A 9,940-nucleotide genomic window follows, 5' to 3' on the forward strand; every position below is an offset into this window, starting at 1 on the left:
AGGAGAGAGACAAACAAACCAACACATCAGCACCGAGGGGGATGGAAGTGTCCCAGGAGGAGGTGGGGTCCGAGGACAGCTAAAGATTGGTGTATGTTCATATCCAACCTTCTCCTTTGGCGTACAATGCAGCGGGTTCTGTACTTCAGCAGGGCTAAACTGCAGAGGGACCGGTGTTGAGTGCAGTGGGTACTGGGAGTCCGCAGGCCTGAACTGTCATGGGGCAGGAATGGAATGCAGCCGGTACAGCCTGGAGCCAGGAGGTTGATAAGAGCGTGTTGGCGGTGTCTGGGGGGGTGCATGGGAAACAGTTTTTAGACAACAGCTGCAGGGGAGGGCGGGTGCGGAGCTGCTCGGTTTGAAGAGCTCGTATCACCTGGAGTGGGTCCGCTTGGCGCTCCATAACGTTTAAGAACCGCTCCGTGGCTTCATTCTGGCACGCCACGTTCTCCTGTCGATCCCTGTTCTCGCTGTCCCGCCACTCCTTCAGTTCCTGTTTTTCGGCCGTGGAGTGCATCATAACGTCACGCAGAAAGTCCTCCTTAGTTCTTCGTGGCCACTTTCTAATTCTGTGCAGCCGGCGACAACAAAGAGGGAGGCTGGGCTCCCACGGTCATCTCTGAAGTTTGAACGCAACATTTTACAGACGCAGTATTGTTTGCAACACACAGACCACTGATTCAGGGATTTAAAAAACAGCCAGTATTCACACACCTGTCACTAACCAGCTGACCCCAGGTAAGCACACATGAGTCCCAAGACCCCCAAAACAGCAAATAGCCACAGGGGTAGGGTAAATCAGTGTCCCTGGACCCTACTGTACACTGGGCACGTGGCTCTTGGGGAGCGCCAGCACTGTCGTGCGGAGGAGGGGCTGATAATCATTCCTGTGGAAAATGTGGGGACAGGATGTGATTATTACGGAAGATCTCTCGCTGCTGGTGAGCAGGGAATCAAGGGAGGGTCTTCTCCAAGACCGCGGCTTCCGCCCTGGCCCTTATGCAGCTCACCTGTGTGCAGCAGTGGTTCCCTCGGTGGCGCCACAGTCGTATGGGAAAGTTACCGTTAATGGGGCAAGAAACAAAGCAGCTCTGCCAAAGAGCCTGCGGCCACGGATTGCTCAGTATCTCCATGAGAGTTTCCTGGAGATCTCAGAGGCAGATTCCCGTGAAGTGGGGGCGGGATAGCTCAGTGGTTTGAGCATTGGCCTGCTAAACCCAGGGTTGGGAGTTCAATCCTTGAGGGGGCCATTTAGGGATCTGGGGCAGAAATTGGGGATTGGTCCTGCTTTGAGCAGGAGGTTGGACTAGATGACCTCCTGAGGTCCCTTCCAACCCTGATATTCTGTGATTCTATGAACAGCCCTGTTCTACCGCTCAGACTGGGCATGTGTTGGTACGTGCGTCATACAGACACAAGCCTGCTTTCTGCAACCCTCCTGCCCCCAACAACTCGCCTCAGCAATTCCCAAAATCAAAGCCACTTACCAGGGGCCTCCTCTCCTGTTTGTGCTTCACCAGCATCCAACAGCTGTGACTGGCTAGGCTCCTCCGGGGTAGAAAAGAGCTCTTGGCTGCCTGCATCTCTGGCCTCAAAGTCGTCCTCTGCCTCTGGATCCCCCTGCCCCTCCACATCCCATGATTTCCTCCTCCTGGCTCAATCCGCTCTCGACTGGCACGCGAGCCACCGAAGTATCCACCGTGGAGGTGGGGTCGCCGCCCAGTGTCGCGTCCAGCTCTTTGTAGAACCGACAGCTCCTCGCGGGCGCAGCACTGGAGCGGCGGTTTGCCTCCCGTGGCCTGTGACCCTGCACGGCAGCGTGTCCCGGTCATGGCCCCTTTCTGTCATGCATTGTGAAATATGCCCGTAATGCCTACATCTGGAGCGCAGCTGGGACTGCACAGCCTCCTCTCCCCAAATCCTGATGAGGTCCATCAGCTCGGCATAGCTCCACACGGGGGGTTGCCTGGTGCATGGAGCAGGCCTGGCCACCTGGAAAGGTGCGGCTAGACCACCGCATGCATCACCGAGCAAACAGGAAGGGGACTTTCCTAATTCCAAAGGACTGTCCAGGGTGGGGCTGACGGCTGGTCACCTGAGGGCAGGGCAGTTGAGTTCAAACCGATGACCAGAGAGGCGAGAACAGGCATTGTGGGACACCTCCCGGAGGCCGGTGGCAGTCCGTAGTCACCCTCAGTGTCTACACTGGCACCGCAGCGCTGTAGCCCCGGCGCAGACAGCTGCACGCCTCTCGGCGGGGTGGGTTTTGGTTACAATGCCGCAACGGTGCAGTTCCTGCACACTCAGGGGCTTGGCGGCGTGTGCACCGCGGGAGTTACAGTGCAGAGCCGCTTTACTGCGCAGAAACCTGCCAGTGTAGACAGGCCTTAGGTTGGATATTAGGAAACAGTGTTTCACGAGGAGGGTGGTGAAGCACTGGAATGCGTTACCCAGAGATGTGGTGGAATCTCCATCCTTAGAGGTTTTTAAGGCCTGGCTTGACAAAGCCCTGGCTGGGATGATTTGGTTGGGGATTGGTCCTGCTTTGAGCAGGGGGTTGGACTAGATGACCTGCTGAGGTCCCTTCCAACCCTCATCGTCTATGATTCTATGACATTGCAGACTGGAAGGCTGGGAATGAAAAACCCAGACCAGGCTGCAGAGCTTAACTTGCATGTACAGGGCCTGTATGACACCACACAATCCTCCATCCACTCGTCACCACCATCCCCTGGGGTCTCAGGCAGGGTGGGGACAGCCTGGCTCTCCTCCTCCCAGGCTTCGGCAGTGTCTCTGCTTAGAAAATGCCTAGACCTGGATTATGTCTCAGGAGCAGTGGCAGAGCTGCGTGAGGGGAGCCCAGGGCTGGGATGGCAGGGGGCTGCGGCAGGGCGGGATGCGGGGCCCTGGCAGAGCTGCGTGAGGGGAGCCCAGGGCTGGGATGGCAGGGGGCTGCAGCAGGGCGGGATGTGGGGCCCTGGCAGAGCTGCGTGAGGGGAATTCCAGGGCTGGGATGGCAGGGGGCTGCGGCGGGGCGGGATGCGGGGCCCTGGCAGAGCTGCGTGAGGGGAGCCCAGGGCTGGGATGGCAGGGGGCTGCGGCGGGGCGGGATGCGGGGCCCTGGCAGAGCTGCGTGAGGGGAATTCCAGGGCTGGGATGGCAGGGGGCTGCGGCGGGGCGGGATGCGGGGCCCTGGCAGAGCTGCGTGAGGGGAGCCCAGGGCTGGGATGGCAGGGGGCTGCAGCAGGGCGGGATGTGGGGCCCTGGCAGAGCTGCGTGAGGGGAATTCCAGGGCTGGGATGGCAGGGGGCTGCGGCGGGGCGGGATGCGGGGCCCTGGCAGAGCTGCGTGAGGGGAGCCCAGGGCTGGGATGGCAGGGGGCTGCGGCGGGGCGGGATGCGGGGCCCTGGCAGAGCTGCGTGAGGGGAATTCCAGGGCTGGGATGGCAGGGGGCTGCGGCGGGGCGGGATGCGGGGCCCTGGCAGAGCTGCGTGAGGGGAGCCCAGGGCTGGGATGGCAGGGGGCTGCAGCAGGGCGGGATGTGGGGCCCTGGCAGAGCTGCGTGAGGGGAATTCCAGGGCTGGGATGGCAGGGGGCTGCGGCGGGGCGGGATGCGGGGCCCTGGCAGAGCTGCGTGCGGGGAATTCCAGGGCTGGGATGGCAGGGGGCTGCGGCGGGGCGGGCTGCAGCGGGGCGGGATGCAGGGCACTGGCACAGCTGCATGCGGGGAATTCCAGGACTGGAATAGCAGAGTCAGGCCATGCTCATGTGTCTACCTTGAAAGGCCCACTGGCCTCCAGCACACCATGTTGTTTGCCTTTGGTCTAACGGCTGCAGGGCTGAGTCACTTCCAGGCTGCAGCCAAAGGCTTTAAATTACAGCGTGAGACACTTCTGTGAGCTCCCACCAAATCATGTCTAAGTGTTTACTAAACATCTCTCAGTGAGCCCTGGGCGGGCGCGGGGCCAGACCTCAGGCACTGGCTGGCCTGCAACAGTGAACCGTGGCAGCTGGACAGAGACTTTGAGCAACCAAAGCTCCCATCTCGCTCCGGCACAAGCCCGTCACCTTCAGGCAGGCCCTGCCCTTTGGCTCTTCCCCTGCTGGGCTTCTCAAGAAGAATGGCGGCTTTCACTGCTGCCCGGGGGAGTTTGCATCTGGGCCATGGAGGCCCTGTAGACTCCCTGAAAGTTCAGGCGGGTGCTGAGCTGGACCAGGATGTGGAGGGAGGGGGGCATGGAGCAGAAAGGTCAGTGCGGATGGTGGGGGAGCCATTTGGCTTATAGCCAGAAGGCAACAAATCTGAACCTTCAACTGCAGGACTCCAGCCATATTCAGCTGCCCCATGTTCCCAGAAAGTGGCGCCTTGAAGAGGAGTTAAGGCTCTTGCTCTCTGTGCCTCAATTCAAAGGGGGAGAGGAAACCCTCCCTTCCTTTGTCCTGACATTAAAGGCAGAGAAACAAGTCTCCCGCTGCTTGCAACAGCTCCCCCTGAAAGAGACGGCATTACAAAGCTAACCAGGACTTCCTAAGCATGTCTTCCAAGACGGTGTGCCACTCACACACCAAGAAAAGGAATTTCTAAGTCTACGTGGGACAGCACCGCCTGCCATAACAGGAAGCATGGCCTGGCTCTGCTGCAGCATGACACACAAGGCCAAACGGCCCGTTCACCTTCCTACGGTTTGGGTTGATTTGGGCCAGCTGGGTCACGGCTGGTTAGACTTCTGACTCAAACTTTGCCTGGTTCCATCTCCAGGCCTTTTCTCTTCGGGAGGGAGGGGGGCAGCCAGGCATTCACGGCAGGGGTGCCCGCTGGGCACAAGGCGGTGAAGGGCCAGGACAGGAGTCAGGTCCTTTGTAGGTTGAAGCTGCAGCTCAAGGTGCGAGTGGCGGCAATTTCCCTAGACTACAGCAACTTGCTTAATAACGCCGGGGGAACAGCCACAAGGAGAGGAGGAAGCAAACCCACATGAAACGGCTGTGACGGCTCCCCCTTCCCAACCTTCCAGCCACAGGCCAGGATTGCAGAGCTCTGGCTCACTCCCCAAACCAACTTGGTCACAAGAATTCAGGGCTGCTTCCCAGCTCTCACCCCAAACTCTCTCCGACTCCCCCCTGCCTCTTTACAGTCCCTATCCCTTCCTCCTCCTGGTGTCCTGCACCCCCTTCTCCAGGCAGATCCCCTTCATGCCACTGGGATGGAGAGGATCCTCTAAATCAGTGCTTCTCAAGCTATCTGATGTGGGGGATCGGCAGACTGGCAGCCAATGGCTCGCGAACCGGCACCGGTCCACGGACCACCACTTTGAGTAGCACTGCTCTAAATCATGCACTGCCCACCCATCTCCCCTCCACTCCCAGCTCACGCTGAGTCTGGGAGTCTATGACCAAGCTGATAGTGAAGTAGAGGACCCCCCCGCCCTCCCCCCAGCCCTTGGTGCGCCACAGAGCCCAGTGGGTGAGCCACTGCGGGACTCAGCTACCCTGTGCCTGCCAGGGTCACTCACCCCATGCGGAGCTCTCTCTGCAGCCGCCTACCTGGAAGGGAAGTAGCCTCCCGCAGCTCTTTTGTTGTCAGTGGCTTCCCAGAGGCCTGGCCAAGTCCCGGCTGCCCCTGTCCAGTGCTGAACAGTGTAGCTTCCCCATGCATGGAGGCGGGTGCAGGGACAGCAGACGTCTGAGGGGCAGGGGGAAAAAAATAACCGTCAGCCAATCATGTGGGAACCTGCCTTCAGCCTAACCCAAGGGCCAGCCCCATCCCTGGCTTTGGCTGGCGAGAAGGGGCGGCTAGGGCGCCCTTGTGAATGAAGCCCCCTCACCAGCCTGCATTGATGTTCCTCCGCTCTGAGCCACTGAGACCCACTGCTGAGGTCCCAGGGCAGTTCACCTCCACAGTCCTTGGGTCTCTCTGGTGTCAGTGCCAACAGGAGTGCGGGGCCAGTTAGCACCAGTGGGAGCCTGTGTGGGAGGAAGCGACGCTCCAGCCACCCATGCCCTGGGATCCAGGCTGAGCCCCCCGCATCCAGCTGTGCAAAGCCAGGGGGACACCCCATGAAATCACCCCCCCAAACCTCCACCATTTCATTTCAGGCCTCTTGTAATGAGGCTTTCCCCACCGAGCAGGAAGAAGCCCCCGCAACAGCCTAGTCCTTATCGCTGGAGCCCTGGTCTAGTCAAGCCCCTCTGCTGGCTCTTAGACTGAGCCTTTTACTGCAGAGATGTGGGCAGCAGGCAGGCTCATGGGTACGTAGGGCAGGGGGTGCCAGGCTCTGGGACCTCAGCTTGCCTTTGTGGGTCAAAGCAGCAGCACAAGACGTGCAAGACATCCAAGTCAAGGGAGGCTGTTAAGCGGGCACTGAATGCTTGCCGCCGATATTGCCCAACCTCTCCGAAAGAGACTGTTACACAAAGTGTTGGTTAAATATCCCTGGACCCAAGGAAAACATTTCCTAAGAGCCCCGGGCACAAGTCCAAAGGAAACAGTTAGCTGCCCAGAAGGATGCCTCAGCATATCCTGGATCCATCCCCACGTGAATTCCAGTGCCATTTGCTTCCCCGCCTGCCGAGTGAATTGGCCAGCACGCTCAGATATTGCAGAGGATCCCCACGCTGGCGAGAGCCGGCGTTCTCTTCCCAGTACTGGCCTTCCCTCCATGCACCGTGCTCCCCCCTCTCACACCATGCTGATCCCAGGGCCCAGAGAGAATGAAAGGGGGAGACAGATACAGCCGGGCTGAGCAAGCATCACCTCAACCAGCTACCTCAGCCCAGCTCTGCGGATTCCCCAAAAGCATGATCCGCCACCCACGGCTATCCCAACCTAGGTTCCCTCTGAGCTCCGCCCGTGCTCCTCAATCCCTACCCACACCACAGCCCCAGAGTCTCCCCACACACAGCTCTGACAATGCACCCACATCCTGACTCCATTGCCCCAGGGCCAGCTCTATTTAACCATTCCCCAGCCCCTTGCCATCCCGGTCTCCCCCAGACAACCACACGGTCTCTGCCTGGCTTCCATTGCTCCGTGTTTCACCAGAGCCCACCTCACCTCACATTATGAGTCAGTAATGCCCTGACGCGGCCAGGATGTCGTCGTGATGCTGGATAGGCAATGGAAATGCCCGTGGATCCCTGGTAGGATGAGCCAAGACGCCATCGCTTGCCAAGGAGGGCAGGTCACCCAAACTCTAGCATGCAGCAGGGAAACGAGAAACAAGTGTCCCTAGAGATGGACTCTCTCATGTCAGCCCTGGAGCTTCCGGCCATGTGACTGGCAAGTGCAATGGGGACAGATGGAGGGGGTCACTCCTCACAAGGAGGTTTGCTTTGGTAGAATATCCCATCCAGCCCATGTCCTTCCATGGGTGTTAAGAAGTTGGGACTAGACCCCCAGCGGGTGTAATTTAACATAGCTTGGCTGCCTTCCCTAGAGCCGCCCCAGCTGAGGGTCTGGCCATTGGATGCGGTCCTTCATCCCTCTCCTGGAGAAGGCGATCGCTTCCAAACCCCTGAATGCCACAGAAGCACATGGCTTGAGGAGCCACCAACAATCCGTGGAGCCTCTTTCTCCCAAAGGGTGAAATGTGGCCCACGTTAGGTGGTACCAGAAGTTGCTACTTTGTGGCGACCCATACCTGAAATGAATTTGGTAGGACTCAGTGCAGTGGCCAGGCATCCCTACCATGGAACCACCTTCCAGAGAGGCCATGGACCAAATGGGCCTTGGAGACTTGAACTCCCCTCTCACCTGAGGAGAAGAGATGAGGCCAGCCCAGTGTCCCTGCCAGGCCAAGCTGTGGAAGACCAGGGAGCTTTGGTCTCCAGGACTCTCACCCAGTTCCTTTTTACCAGTCCTAGAGCCACTTCATTAAAAGCTGCCCCCCCCACACACACACACATACATACCCCAGCCCTCAGATCCCAAGTGTGGAGGAGTCTGTGGCCTGGAGACAGTGCGGGGTCTGGGAGGGAGGATCCGGAGGCTGCAGTGCTGACGCGGTCAGGGAGGGAGAGGAGGGCGCCGAGGCTCTGGCATGTGGTGATGGAAAAAAGAGTTTGCGAGACCAGGCCAGGAAATAGTCTGTCGCTCATGTTGGGTAAGAGAAGGAGGAATCCAGAGACCTGCCTGCCAACAGCGGGGTCATCAGCGGTCCTTTGGGCTCTTAGCCACAGCGGAGCCATGCTGGCCGGAGAGGAGTCAGTTCCGGCACCTCCTTCACTCCAGAGGACAGTCTCCTTGGTGGAGCCATTTCCCTGGGATGTGGAGGCGGCGGGAGGATGCACAGGCCCAAGTGGGGAACATCAATTCTGTCTTCGCGTCATGAAGCCCAGCTGCCTCCCAGGGTGGTCAAGGAGCCGCAGCAGCCCCTACCACTGCCCTGGGCTCTGCCACTTCCATAGGGAGCCTGCCAGTCCCTTCTGCCTGGCCAGCTGGGGTAGATGAGGTATATTTGGAACTGGGGCAGTGGGGAGGAAGTTAGGGGACAGTGGATGGGTTCCAGGTACACAGATGGGGAGGGGGCGTCTGCCATCTGTCCCAGCCAGGCCATGGTAGAACAGGAGTTTCATGGTCAGGATGCTACCCCATGCTCCAGGTGTCCCTAAACCTCCAGCTGCCAGAAGCTGGGACTGGTCGACTGGGGATGGATCACTCAAAACTGGCCTGTTCTGTTCCCTCTCTCTGACCCACCTGACATTGGCCACTGTCAGAGACAGGTGACTGGGCTAGGTGGACCATTGGTCTGACCCAGTGTGGCCATTCTTCTGTCCAGGGATCTGCCCAGATGAATCAGTGACTCCCCAGCAACCTGGAGTTAAAGCCACCCAAGTCCCTGCCTGCATCTCTGCCCCTGCCATACTCCCAGTCAGGTGGAGCTGCCCTGGTGGGGGCATACCAGCTCCATTTGCTAGTGCAGGGAGAGCACCAGCCGCCCACTGCCCTGCCCCCATGGCCCACCAACCTGCCCTCAGGCATTTCTCCCACATCCTCTCCTCCAGCTGCACCCCCAAACCCTTGCACAGCACACACAAACTCATGGCACAGGCCCCCTGATCAATGAGCACCATCACACCCAGCCCCTGGCTGGGACATCGTGCAGGGTCAGATGCATTGTCTAGACCAGCCTTTCTGCCCCAGGATCCTTTCCCAACCACTGGCTGGGTTCAGCAGGACATGGCAGGTGCTGAGTGGGGGGAATCTACGACTGCCCCAGGCTGAGAAGAGTAATGGAGTCACCTCTTCTACCCATCCACGGACTGCAAAAGCCTGGCGATGTAGAACACTGTCTGGTGCATCCTTCTCTCGGACTCCCACCACTGCAGCCTCTGAGCACTTCCCAGCCAGCTAAAGATAGGGACAGCCATCTTTTCTCCATTCTCCGCCGAGAGAGGAGGGAGCCAGAGTCCTTAACAGAGCTCTTCTTGCTGGTTTGGGGGAGCGGTTGTGTGTCTCCATCCTTGCAAAGGAGTCAGCTGCTTCCTGTGCACCCCCCTCCCCATATCTCCTTCCTTTGAGGTTTGTAAGGTCAGGCTTGACAAAGCCCTGGCGGGGATGATTTAGTTGGGGTTGGTCCTGCTTTGAGCAGGGGGTGGGACTAGGTGGCCTCCTGAGGTCCCTTCCAACCCTGTTATTCTATGCACAGGGTGCTCTGCGAACCATTTCTCCCGCAAAGGGCGTCTGAAAGAAACCTCACCCACGGGGTTTGTGCCACTTCATCGCTCCTCCTTGGGCTTTGCGTGTATGCACATAAATAGAGCTCCAAAAATCAACCTCAAAGACCCCAAACACAGCCCATTGGTTCTACCCTCATAGCAGGCCACACACAGGTGTTTCCTGCCTGGGGTCTCAGTAGAGAAACCCCCTATCTCAGGTGTTTCTGCTGGAGCCTGTTCGTGCTTAGCAATCTCCAATTCACCCTGCTCCCAGACCTTACCTGGC

The 9,940-nt window shown here is 59.0% G+C and overlaps 1 long non-coding RNA gene across 1 annotated transcript; it reads right to left on the reverse strand.

Moving 5' to 3' along the window:
• Positions 1-5,559: 5,559 nt before the first annotated feature.
• Positions 5,560-8,019, reverse strand: LOC141975672 (uncharacterized). The gene is made up of 3 exons (XR_012635985.1): positions 7,909-8,019; positions 7,052-7,190; positions 5,560-5,680 (listed from the first exon to the last, which is right to left on the reverse strand). It is a non-coding gene; the product is annotated as an uncharacterized LOC141975672 (long non-coding RNA).
• Between the last annotated feature and the right edge of the window lie 1,921 nt (positions 8,020-9,940).

Source organism: Natator depressus, chromosome 21 (genome assembly GCF_965152275.1).
Source record: "Natator depressus isolate rNatDep1 chromosome 21, rNatDep2.hap1, whole genome shotgun sequence".
NCBI lineage: Eukaryota > Metazoa > Chordata > Testudines > Cheloniidae > Natator > Natator depressus.